Source organism: Xyrauchen texanus, chromosome 1 (assembly GCF_025860055.1).
Source record: "Xyrauchen texanus isolate HMW12.3.18 chromosome 1, RBS_HiC_50CHRs, whole genome shotgun sequence".
NCBI classification, from domain to species: Eukaryota; Metazoa; Chordata; class Actinopteri; order Cypriniformes; family Catostomidae; genus Xyrauchen; species Xyrauchen texanus.
The window spans coordinates 17,991,043-18,000,969 of NC_068276.1; the positions used below are offsets into that span (position 1 = coordinate 17,991,043).

General features: G+C 35.9%; 1 long non-coding RNA gene across 1 annotated transcript; it reads left to right on the forward strand.

Moving 5' to 3' along the window:
• Positions 1–2,953: 2,953 nt before the first annotated feature.
• On the forward strand, positions 2,954–3,803 carry LOC127644019 (uncharacterized). Its single transcript, XR_007970614.1, has 3 exons — positions 2,954–3,137; positions 3,448–3,506; positions 3,609–3,803. It is a non-coding gene; the product is annotated as an uncharacterized LOC127644019 (long non-coding RNA).
• Positions 3,804–9,927: the final 6,124 nt, after the last annotated feature.

Consider the following 9,927-nt stretch of genomic DNA (forward strand, 5'->3'; position numbering starts at 1 on the left):
CGGAGTACTCATCATCTTCACAGATCTTAAGTGCATGTTGAGTAGCAGGAGAGGGGAGGAGGGTGGTGGCTGGAGGTGTAAATGTTTGTTTGCTGTGAAGGTTGGAGCGGGTGTGGGTTGTGTGAAGGGGCTTTTCAAATCTACAGTACAACACATACAGGTTGTAAGCCAGTTGTTGATTCCCTACAGTGTTGGGGGATGGTATCTTGTAGTTGGTAAAGATTTTCAGGCCTTTCCACACTGATACAGTGTCATTATCTGAAAAAGCTTTTCAGAATAGCTTCTTTTAGCCACTCTAATCTCCTTTGTCAGTCTGTATTTGGCCTGATTGTAAAATATTTTATCTCCACTTCTGTACAGCAACATTCGTTGATGTAAAAGCATGCTCCACCGCCTCTCGTTTTCCCCATTAACTCTGCGGTGCGATCCGCTCTGAACAGCTGGAAGCCTGACAGAAGTAATCCACTGTGAGGAATGGCATTACTCAGCCAGGTTTCCGTGAAGCGAAATGCAGCAGAATTTGCAAAGTCCTTATTTTTGTGGGTGAGAAGTAATTTGTCCATTTGTTAGGAAGAGTGCGCAGATTCGCTAGATGAATTCTTGGATACTGTCAGAGTTTGACCAAAGTGCCATCTAGCGCGCTTGTACAGCACCGCAGATCCTCTGACTAAAATGTCCAAAATACTCGACTAATCAAAACCAGTAAACGTTTGTCTGCAGGGTGCTGCTGAATATTCAGCAGCTCATCTCTGGTAAAACTGATTGGAAATAAATTGCTACACACAGGACAAACAAACAAAAACAGCAAAAGAACTGGAGAGCTACATACCGAGGTGGCGATCCACAGCGCCATCTTAGATGTATAAAGGCTCAGAAAGAGACAGTTCAGGAAAAGATTTTATGTTAAGAAATACTGAATTACATTTTTCATTTTAAAACATAAAAAATTAACATATAAACGTGAATTAAAAATTCAAACTGTTGTGAATAATCTCATTCTTAAATTATTGAAGATTAAGATATAAATAGGATACCTTTTCTTGGAAGAAATCCACTGAAACCAATAGGGGTCATTTTGACCCTCATTATGCATTTGTGTAGGTTTTTTTTTTTTTTTTTGGGTCATGCTTTCTAGAGTTAAAGTGTTTCTAATCTATTTTTAAAACTGGTTTAACATGTTATCTCTTTTAATCAAGTGTATTAAACCCATCTAACAGTGCACAAAGAGAATTGAAGGACATTTGAGGTGGATAGGGAAAAGCAGCCAATGACTGGAGATACTCCAGAAGGTAAAGAAATACTGTAAATGGTTGCGTCAAGATAACGGTCCCAGAGATCACTGGAGCCAAATGTACCTGCCTCTCCAAAGACGAGTTAATGGCTGGTACAGCTGGATATGCAACCAATAGGTGTATGACCACCATAAAATAATTTAAATGATCTATCTGTCTGATATACTCTTACACACACAGTAAATCTTGTATCTCCCCAGGTGGGTTCAGACTCGCTGGATCTTACTGGTTCTGTTTTGGCTTGGCTGGGCTGTCATATTAGCTGGAGCAGTAGTAGTACATGCCCCACAATGTAAACCCATACCTGAAATAAACTGGTGGAACAAGGGTCCTCCATACCAGATATCTGATGTGAATGCTTTCTCTGACAAAGGACTGATAGGTGAGACAAATGGGCATGTCTAGTTTAGTGTTCTCCATATGCATAACAGTTAATTTATTGAAATGATTATTATACATTCACCCTGCACATTATTATACTGCTCTCTCCCTTTGTCACCCTATGCAAAATGTTTATAAATATAAACTTGGCAAAAACTTTGTATTGTTATTGTTATTTTATATTGATTTTAGTTTTTATAATTATTAGTTTAAAAAATCTGTTTTTGAGTATATGGAAAAATTTGCACACACATGAGCAGACATGCTGTAGTCCAAATACATCAAGGCTATTCCAAATGTGGAATACATGATATGGGAAGTATTGCAAACTTGCTTTGTTCATTCCAGATTGATTATGAGAGAACAGGCCCAGGTATCTTTCTCTCTCGCTCTCTTGAGGAGTGGAGGAGAAGCTGGTCTATCTGAACCAAATGAAGTTGAAGGGTCTTGTTTTGGTTCCGATGCACAGTGTGCAAGCAGACCAGCGGAACACACTGAAACTAATATCTATTAAACCTGAAGTATGCTCTGAGAATGAACTGAAATCTCTGCTGGACTGTGCTCATAAAAATATGGATGCTCTTTCTCTTCTGATTATTGAAGTCTTGCTAAAATGTAAACGAGCAGCTATGCAGATCTTAATTATCCTCCATGTCACCCATCAAAACCCTAAAACTGGTCCCTAAAAAAACTTTACTTGAGTTATTGGTAATTTGGCAATGGATTTTATGGCATTTCCTTGTCTGACCTATTAAATATAGCAAAAACAAGAACATGGCCATTTATAAAAGATAAATTCAACAAAACTGACGACATGGGGGAAAAAGTATGTGTCTGTTGTTATATGTTAAGACGCTGAACTAATCATAATGTTATTTATTGCAAATTGATGAATGTAGTAGAGACACCTGCTGGTTAGAAAGGGTCATGTGCACTGTTGCTAGCTGCCTCCATTTGCAATACAGGAAAGGTTCAGTCTTATTTTGTTCATTCTCTTATTTCTGTTTTCAAGTGCCAATTATTTTTTTTACACTTTTAAGGAGAATCAGGCATTTGGCATCATGCAGATTCCTAATGAGAAGACCATCTTAGGCCAGCATGTATTTTAAGGCTGGTTATATAGTAGTCTAGCATAGTCATGCTAGTTTGGTGCCAATGTAGTATAGTCATACTGACTGGCCATAACAGGACTAAGAGCGTTATGTAAAAACAAACTACATTTCTCAATTCCATCCCTCCCTCTATCAGAGCTTTGATGGACTCCGTCACTGGTCTCTAGTGGATGAAGTCTCTGTCCTGCTGAACAGGTCAGGTGTCGACCTGCTTCTGATGGGACTGCCTGATCCGGGAGAATCCGGCGACACCCAGGCCCTGTCAGTATAGAAACTCTACTGCATGCATCCCCAGACCAGCCTGAGTGGACGAACCCTGGTCTCTCTGGTTTCTAGGACTCCAGCAGTCCCCGTAAGACTCTTTCAGACCCTGCTGTTCACCCTAAAGACAGGGTAGAGTAGAGCTTGAGAGGGAGACATTTGGAAGACAGCATAGATAGATAAATATCTAAACTGGTGGTTGAATCAGTATTTGTTTAGAGCGACAACAACTGTTTCATGAAGTTCAAGAGATGCCAAGACCAGTCTTAACCTTAGCATAGACAGCCAGCTATATTCATAAGTGGTTAATATGTTGTGTAGTCTACATATAAATACACTTAAGTAGGCTAATATTTACTGTATTGATATAAAAGCGATGACTTATAATTCCTCCTTTACAGGAAAAACGTCAAATGTGGGACTTGGAAAGCCCAGCAGTTGAGACCAATGAACAGCAAAGGTTCATTCTTCACATGGCAATTCATAACAAATAGTTGTGTTCTCATCACTGTACCATTTACAAAGTTTAAAACTCACACATTGCATTGTTTTCTCTCACTAGACTCTGCAAGAGGAGTGTATTGCTTTGTGTGATTTCTTCAAAGCACTTAGTGATCTAAGGGGAAAATCAGAGAATTTAAGTCCCTTTGCAGTTCTCCCTCTGCATTAGCATTTCTCTGCTTTTGGGACCAGAGTGAAGGCTTCCTCATTGCCATTAACTGGGGAAATGCCGCTGTTACAATGACACTCACCGATAGTGACCAGCCAGCTGAGGCTCGAGTCCATGTTACCACAAATGCAGAGAGTCTAGCTGTGGATAGCATGGTGTCATTAGAGAAGTTGGTCTCTAAAATCCAAAAATATGAGTCTTTCAGCTTATTTTTTGTACTATAAGCTCAAATTTTAAATTCAAATTTCAAGTGTAAAATGTTTCCGATCATGTTAACTACTATTATATAATTGCAATACATGTAAGAGCTCAAAGTTTAATAAAATGATGAAATAAGTTATATAAAAATACTATCAAAGTTGTTTTAGAATATTCCAGAATCGTGCTGTTTCCATGCAGAGCGCTGTTTATTAAAATCCATCTTAAACTAAATCATTGAGTTAACTACAAATAAATTTGTTATAAATGTCATTCTGTTTGTCATTTTTTGTAAATGTACTCATCTTTGTGGTGTTATATCAGTACAATTGTACATGGCATAAATTTTTTTCAATGTGATTTTATACACAATGTATAAATGTTGTGTGCTTGTGTCTTGGCTGTGGGCCATATGTCGTTAATTCATAGGGCAGGGAAAGGAAGACTCTAAAACTCAACAGGTGTGTGTATGTGTGTCATGTACGATCATTCTCTGTACTATATAAAACTGTATTACTTCCTGCACATTTTGACTAGCAGAAAAGGAGGGAAATAAGCACCTAAAAACTGAAGGGGGTCAGAATGACTTAGGTCACATCTAATAATAAATCCATCTAATCTCTTCAGTTAAGAAATAAGTAACATCGCAAAATTTACAGCTAAATGTGTAATCTTAAAGCTATAAGCTTTAAGCAATGGATATATTGTATTGTACCTTATATCCTAGATTACATTTTTATTGTGATTTGATTAATGAATGTGGTTGATTGATGTGAGGTCATAGGTCAAATCTTAAATTCCTATGGTGTAGTTCTCATTTACTGACCTTCTGTCTCTGCTGGTCCCATTTCATCTTCTCTGCAGCCTGAATCTTGGGTAAGTGAGAGAGAAAGAGATCTTATGAGATCTTTGTCTAATTCTCATTGTGAACTTTCCCTGATATAAGTGGTGGTTAAGCCGTTTGTATGCATGTCCTCCCACAGACATCCAAAGAAAAATCGTGTGTGGTAAAGAAAAGTTTAAAATTCAGCCATTTCTCTACACTCAAATGAATGAAAAAATAGCAGAGAGATTATATAGCTGACTGATCTTGGCTATGCTTCAATAATAAACCAACAGAACCCTGTAAAATACAGTCTCTAAATTTTTTTAATTCTCTTCATATTTTGTTAGATATACTACAGAGTTATTAATAACACAATCAGAAAGAATCAGTCACACAAAATAGAGCACTGTTAGCAACTAACATTTAATGTTGTATAATTATTATAAATATGATGAAATTACTATTACACATTTTTCAAATGTAAGTCAATTTAAGTGAGGTTTAAACATGCAAGACAAATTTGATGCAAAATACAAAAAGGAACAAAGTTTGTTGAGAACTTTGTTGTTGTTGTTGTTGTTGTTGTTGTTTAAAAAAATAAAATATCAGAAGGTTCAGTTGATGTTCAATTAAAGACTTAACAAAATAATCCAGTGACTCTATGTAATATATTTTTTCCCACCGGCATGCTGCTTTTTACCACATTCAAACTGTATTAATGCTTATTGATTAAATCGATTTGATAATGTGCTTTATAATGTTATCATTTTCCTTTTTGTTTAATTTTCATCATCTATTTAAACAGGACCAGTTTCATATTTTTTCAAATAAATATATACTTACATTTATGCATTTGGCAGATGCTTTTATCCAAAGCGACTTACAGAGCCATTATTACAGGGACAATCCCCCCCGGAGCAACTTGGAGTTAAGTGCCTTGCTCAAGGACACAATGGTGGTGGCTGTGGGGATTGAACCAGCGACCTTCTGAATACCAGATTACCAGTTATGTGCTTTAGACCAATACACCACCACCACCACTCCATTCCATTCCATTGGTTTATTATTGAAGCATAGCCAAGATCAGTCAGCTATATAATCTCTCTGCTATTTTTTCATTCATTTGAGTGTAGAGAAATGGCTGAATTTTAAACTTTTCTTTACCACACACGATTTTTCTTTGGATGTCTGTGGGAGGACATGCATACAAACGGCTTAACCACCACTTATATCAGGGAAAGTTCACAATGAGAATTAGACAAAGATCTCATAAGATCTCTTTCTCTCTCACTTACCCAAGATTCAGGCTTCATTTTAACTGCAGAGAAGATATACTTATTTTTATTATTATTTGGATTATATATATTGAAATACTAGAGCTGTGCTAATGTGTCCACTTTGCATAAAATTGCATATGCATAAAAAATGTCAGTTTGGAACAATTTATTTTCCTTCTCTAGGACAATTGAAAAATAACTATACATTTAACAGTTTATATTTAACAGTTAACACACACACACACACACACACACACACACACACACACACATATATATATATATGTTATACATAACTGTTAAATGTATAGTTATTATATAGTAGGCCTTTATGTATAAATATATATACGTTTTTCCACTATAGTACTGGATAACAATTAACTGTATTTGGTTTGGAATTCTTTATGATACATAATGTACATTTACCTTATAAACAGAACCATTATAAATAGGCTGAAATGAATTTGTTATGCCGTCACTGTACAATGTTATGGACTGCATTTTATATGTTAATAATATGTTAGTTATATGTTAGTTTGAACTCAGTATTTGTGCACATAAGGAATTGTCTTGTTATTTTGATTATGTATGATTACTCAGAACAGCTGTGTGTGTTTGTGTGTGTGCTCATGCACGCTTGTGTCTGCGGGGGTACAGTGATATTTCGGAGTCGACGGAGACAGCAGCGTGTTTCTGGTAAAAGACGACGTCGCACTCTTGAGATGACAGCGTGTGGTCTCGAGTCTGTGTGTGTTACATGTATTTGTCAAACGTGTGTACGTGTTTGAGCGTGTGTGTGTGTGTGTTTTCTGTGGGGATGGGGCTTTCAGTTTGACTCTGGGCAACTTTTGACGGCAGTGAATCGGGTTTTTTGAGAGTTTGAAAGAGTCTTCGCAAACAGCAACTTATCTTTAAGTTACATCTGTAAGTTATTCACTTAAAATATCTTTAAAATACATAAATCTTTGGTAACTTTGTACCTAAAACTGATTTGTACTGTTTTGCTCCACATTTCTGCCTCTCTCCTTCTCCTCCTTCCTTGTCTGTAAGAGAGAGAGAGAGAGAGAGAGAGAGAGAGAGAGAGAGAGAGAGAGAGAGAGAGAGAGAGAGAGAGAGAGAGAACGCCCCCTCTCGCCCTGTTCATGTGAAACTCCTCACTGAACAATGCCCAGTCATGCCTGAATCTCGGTTTTACTGCTACAACCTACTCACATTCACTAGACTTTATTAAACCCCATTATCTTCAACCTCATTTTGATCTCTTTTCATCATCTTCATGAGTATCACCACCTCCATTATTACTTCCATTATCATCATCACTAGACTTATCTGTATTGTCTTCAGCAAGAGTGTGTGACTTTCAACACCAAATACTTTACATTGTTCTCGGACTGTCCAAAACAAAATCTAGCCTACATGAAAGAGTGACTCTCCCTTAAATAAAACTGGGCATCTGTGTGGGCATCGGTCATCTGTGTTGCAATTTTAATAACCATTGTTTTCATATCGGTATCATCCTCATCATCGTCACCACACTGAATAATTTCTCTCAGCATGCCATGTCCAACATCAACTGTTTTTGCCATTCAAATGGAAAACCTGTATGTTATCCCAACGTTCGGTTTTAACCCTCATTTTGACCCTGACTATTTTTATCTCTTCATATTTTTATTTATTTTTTTTTAACTTCATTTTAAGCCATTTAACTCAAATGAATGTAAAAATAGCAGCTTACCAATCACGGCTATGCTTCAATAATAAACCAAGGGAACCCTGTAAAATACGGTCTCTACATTTTTTTAATTCTCTTCATATTTTGTTAGTTATACTACAGAGTTATTAATAACACAATCAGAAAGAATCAGTCACACAAAATAGAGCACTGTTAGCAACTAACATTTAATGTATAATTATGAAATTACTATTAATATTTAGCAAATATAAGTCAAGTTAAGAGAAATTTAAACATACAAGACAAATTTGATGCAAAACACAAAAAGGACAATAGATTTAAACGTTTGTTGAGAACCCGAAGGAATAAAAAAAAAAAAACTAAAATCAGAATGTTCAGTAGATGTTCAATTGAAGACTGAACAAAATAATCCAGTGTTTACATCACTTCAGTCTATTACGATGGACTTCAGAGGATGAACTGATGCTAACTCCAACCATAAGACATGGGATACTTCATATGCCATTGCCTGAACTTTAGATTTATGATAGACCACACCGAAATGACCTGCCGGTTGAACTGCGATGCACCTCATTGATCTCTGCCTACATCACCTTTGTCTACTGATGAACTACACTCTTGAAATGGAATACATTGAATATCAATGAATTGCCAACAAAAGTCTTCATCAGCCAACTAACAAAGCACAATGAATCTATGCCAACTTCTGCAGTTAAACCAGGAAGGACTTCAAATAAATGAGTCATTAATCTTGACAGTTCATATCAAATCTTTGTTTAAATACGGACCCTTAACATTTAATTAGATTAATAATTTTAAACCATGACTTGCACTACACACAAATAACTAATATTTACATTATATTCCTGATATTAGCTAGAGGGGAACTGGCCCCCACAGTGAGTCTGGGTTCTCCCAATGTTATTTTTCTCCATTAACCAACATCTAATGGAGTTTTGTGTTCCTTGTCACAGTCGCCTTCAGCTTGCTCACTGGGGTTATAAATATAATTATTATTGAATTACTTATTTTTAAACACAATTCACAATCAAACTACACAATGATGACTCTATAAGACTTTATAGATATTACAGTTTGATCTTCTGTAAAGCTGCTTTGAAATGATGTGTGTTGTGAAAGGCGCTATACAAATAAAAATGACTTGACTTGACTATATGTAATATATTTTCCCACCATCATGCTGCTGTTTACCACATTCAAACTATATTAATGCTAATTGATTAAATCGATTTGATAATGTGCTTTATAATGTTATCATTTTCATTTTTGTTTAATTTTCATCATCTATTTAAACAGGACCAGTTTCATATTTTCAGTTTCAGTCTTTTTTCTTTTTTTTACTTAATCCAATTGGTATAACATTCCTTGACTTTGTTCATATATGGTCTCTGAGAACACCAAAAAACTAGACCAAAACTAGAACACTACACTTGTGTTCTCTGCCAAAAATGTCCGGCCATTGGAAATGAATGGATTAGACTACAAAATACAGAAATATTAAGTGTTCAGGAGCACCCCAGTCCTTCAGATGAGCACATACTGTATGTGGATAAGTCCTCGGACACATGCACATAAACACACACTCTTACACACACATACACAATGTGTGTTGAACGCTCTTTAATGCATCGTCTTTACCTGTAAACTCTTTGAGGATTATTTGAAGATCTACTTACCGTCTTATGTTGTGTTTGGGCTCATTTGAATCGGGATAGTTAAGATAAGTCTTTTTCTATGTTATATGTATGTTTCAGTAATAAGTAATAAGGAAAAAAACGTGACAAAAAGACACTTCTGTTTATTATATTTATGTGTGTCTGTAGGAATTTCATACACTAATAATCATTTCAGTTTGGCCTCTGAGTGAAACAAATTTGCTCATTGCATTCTACTAGTCGAGACCTTTCCAGCGTTATTTAACACATGGAAATATCATCTTTTTTATGGTTTTAACAACTATGAATATAATTGTTGTGATAAAAAAAATTGTAAATGATGAGAACGAAACAGTTCTTGTTTGTCCACAAATTAAAATGCATTATTAAATAATTTGTAGGATCAGCTATATGCATAAAGTCCAGATTCTAAGCTTTAAAATGACCAGTTTTGTTCAGATTAAACAAGTGGTTATTAATTTATTATAAAAATGTTATTATGTTTTTTGTTTTCCGCAGTGCCCCCCACTGGCCTGGTTTA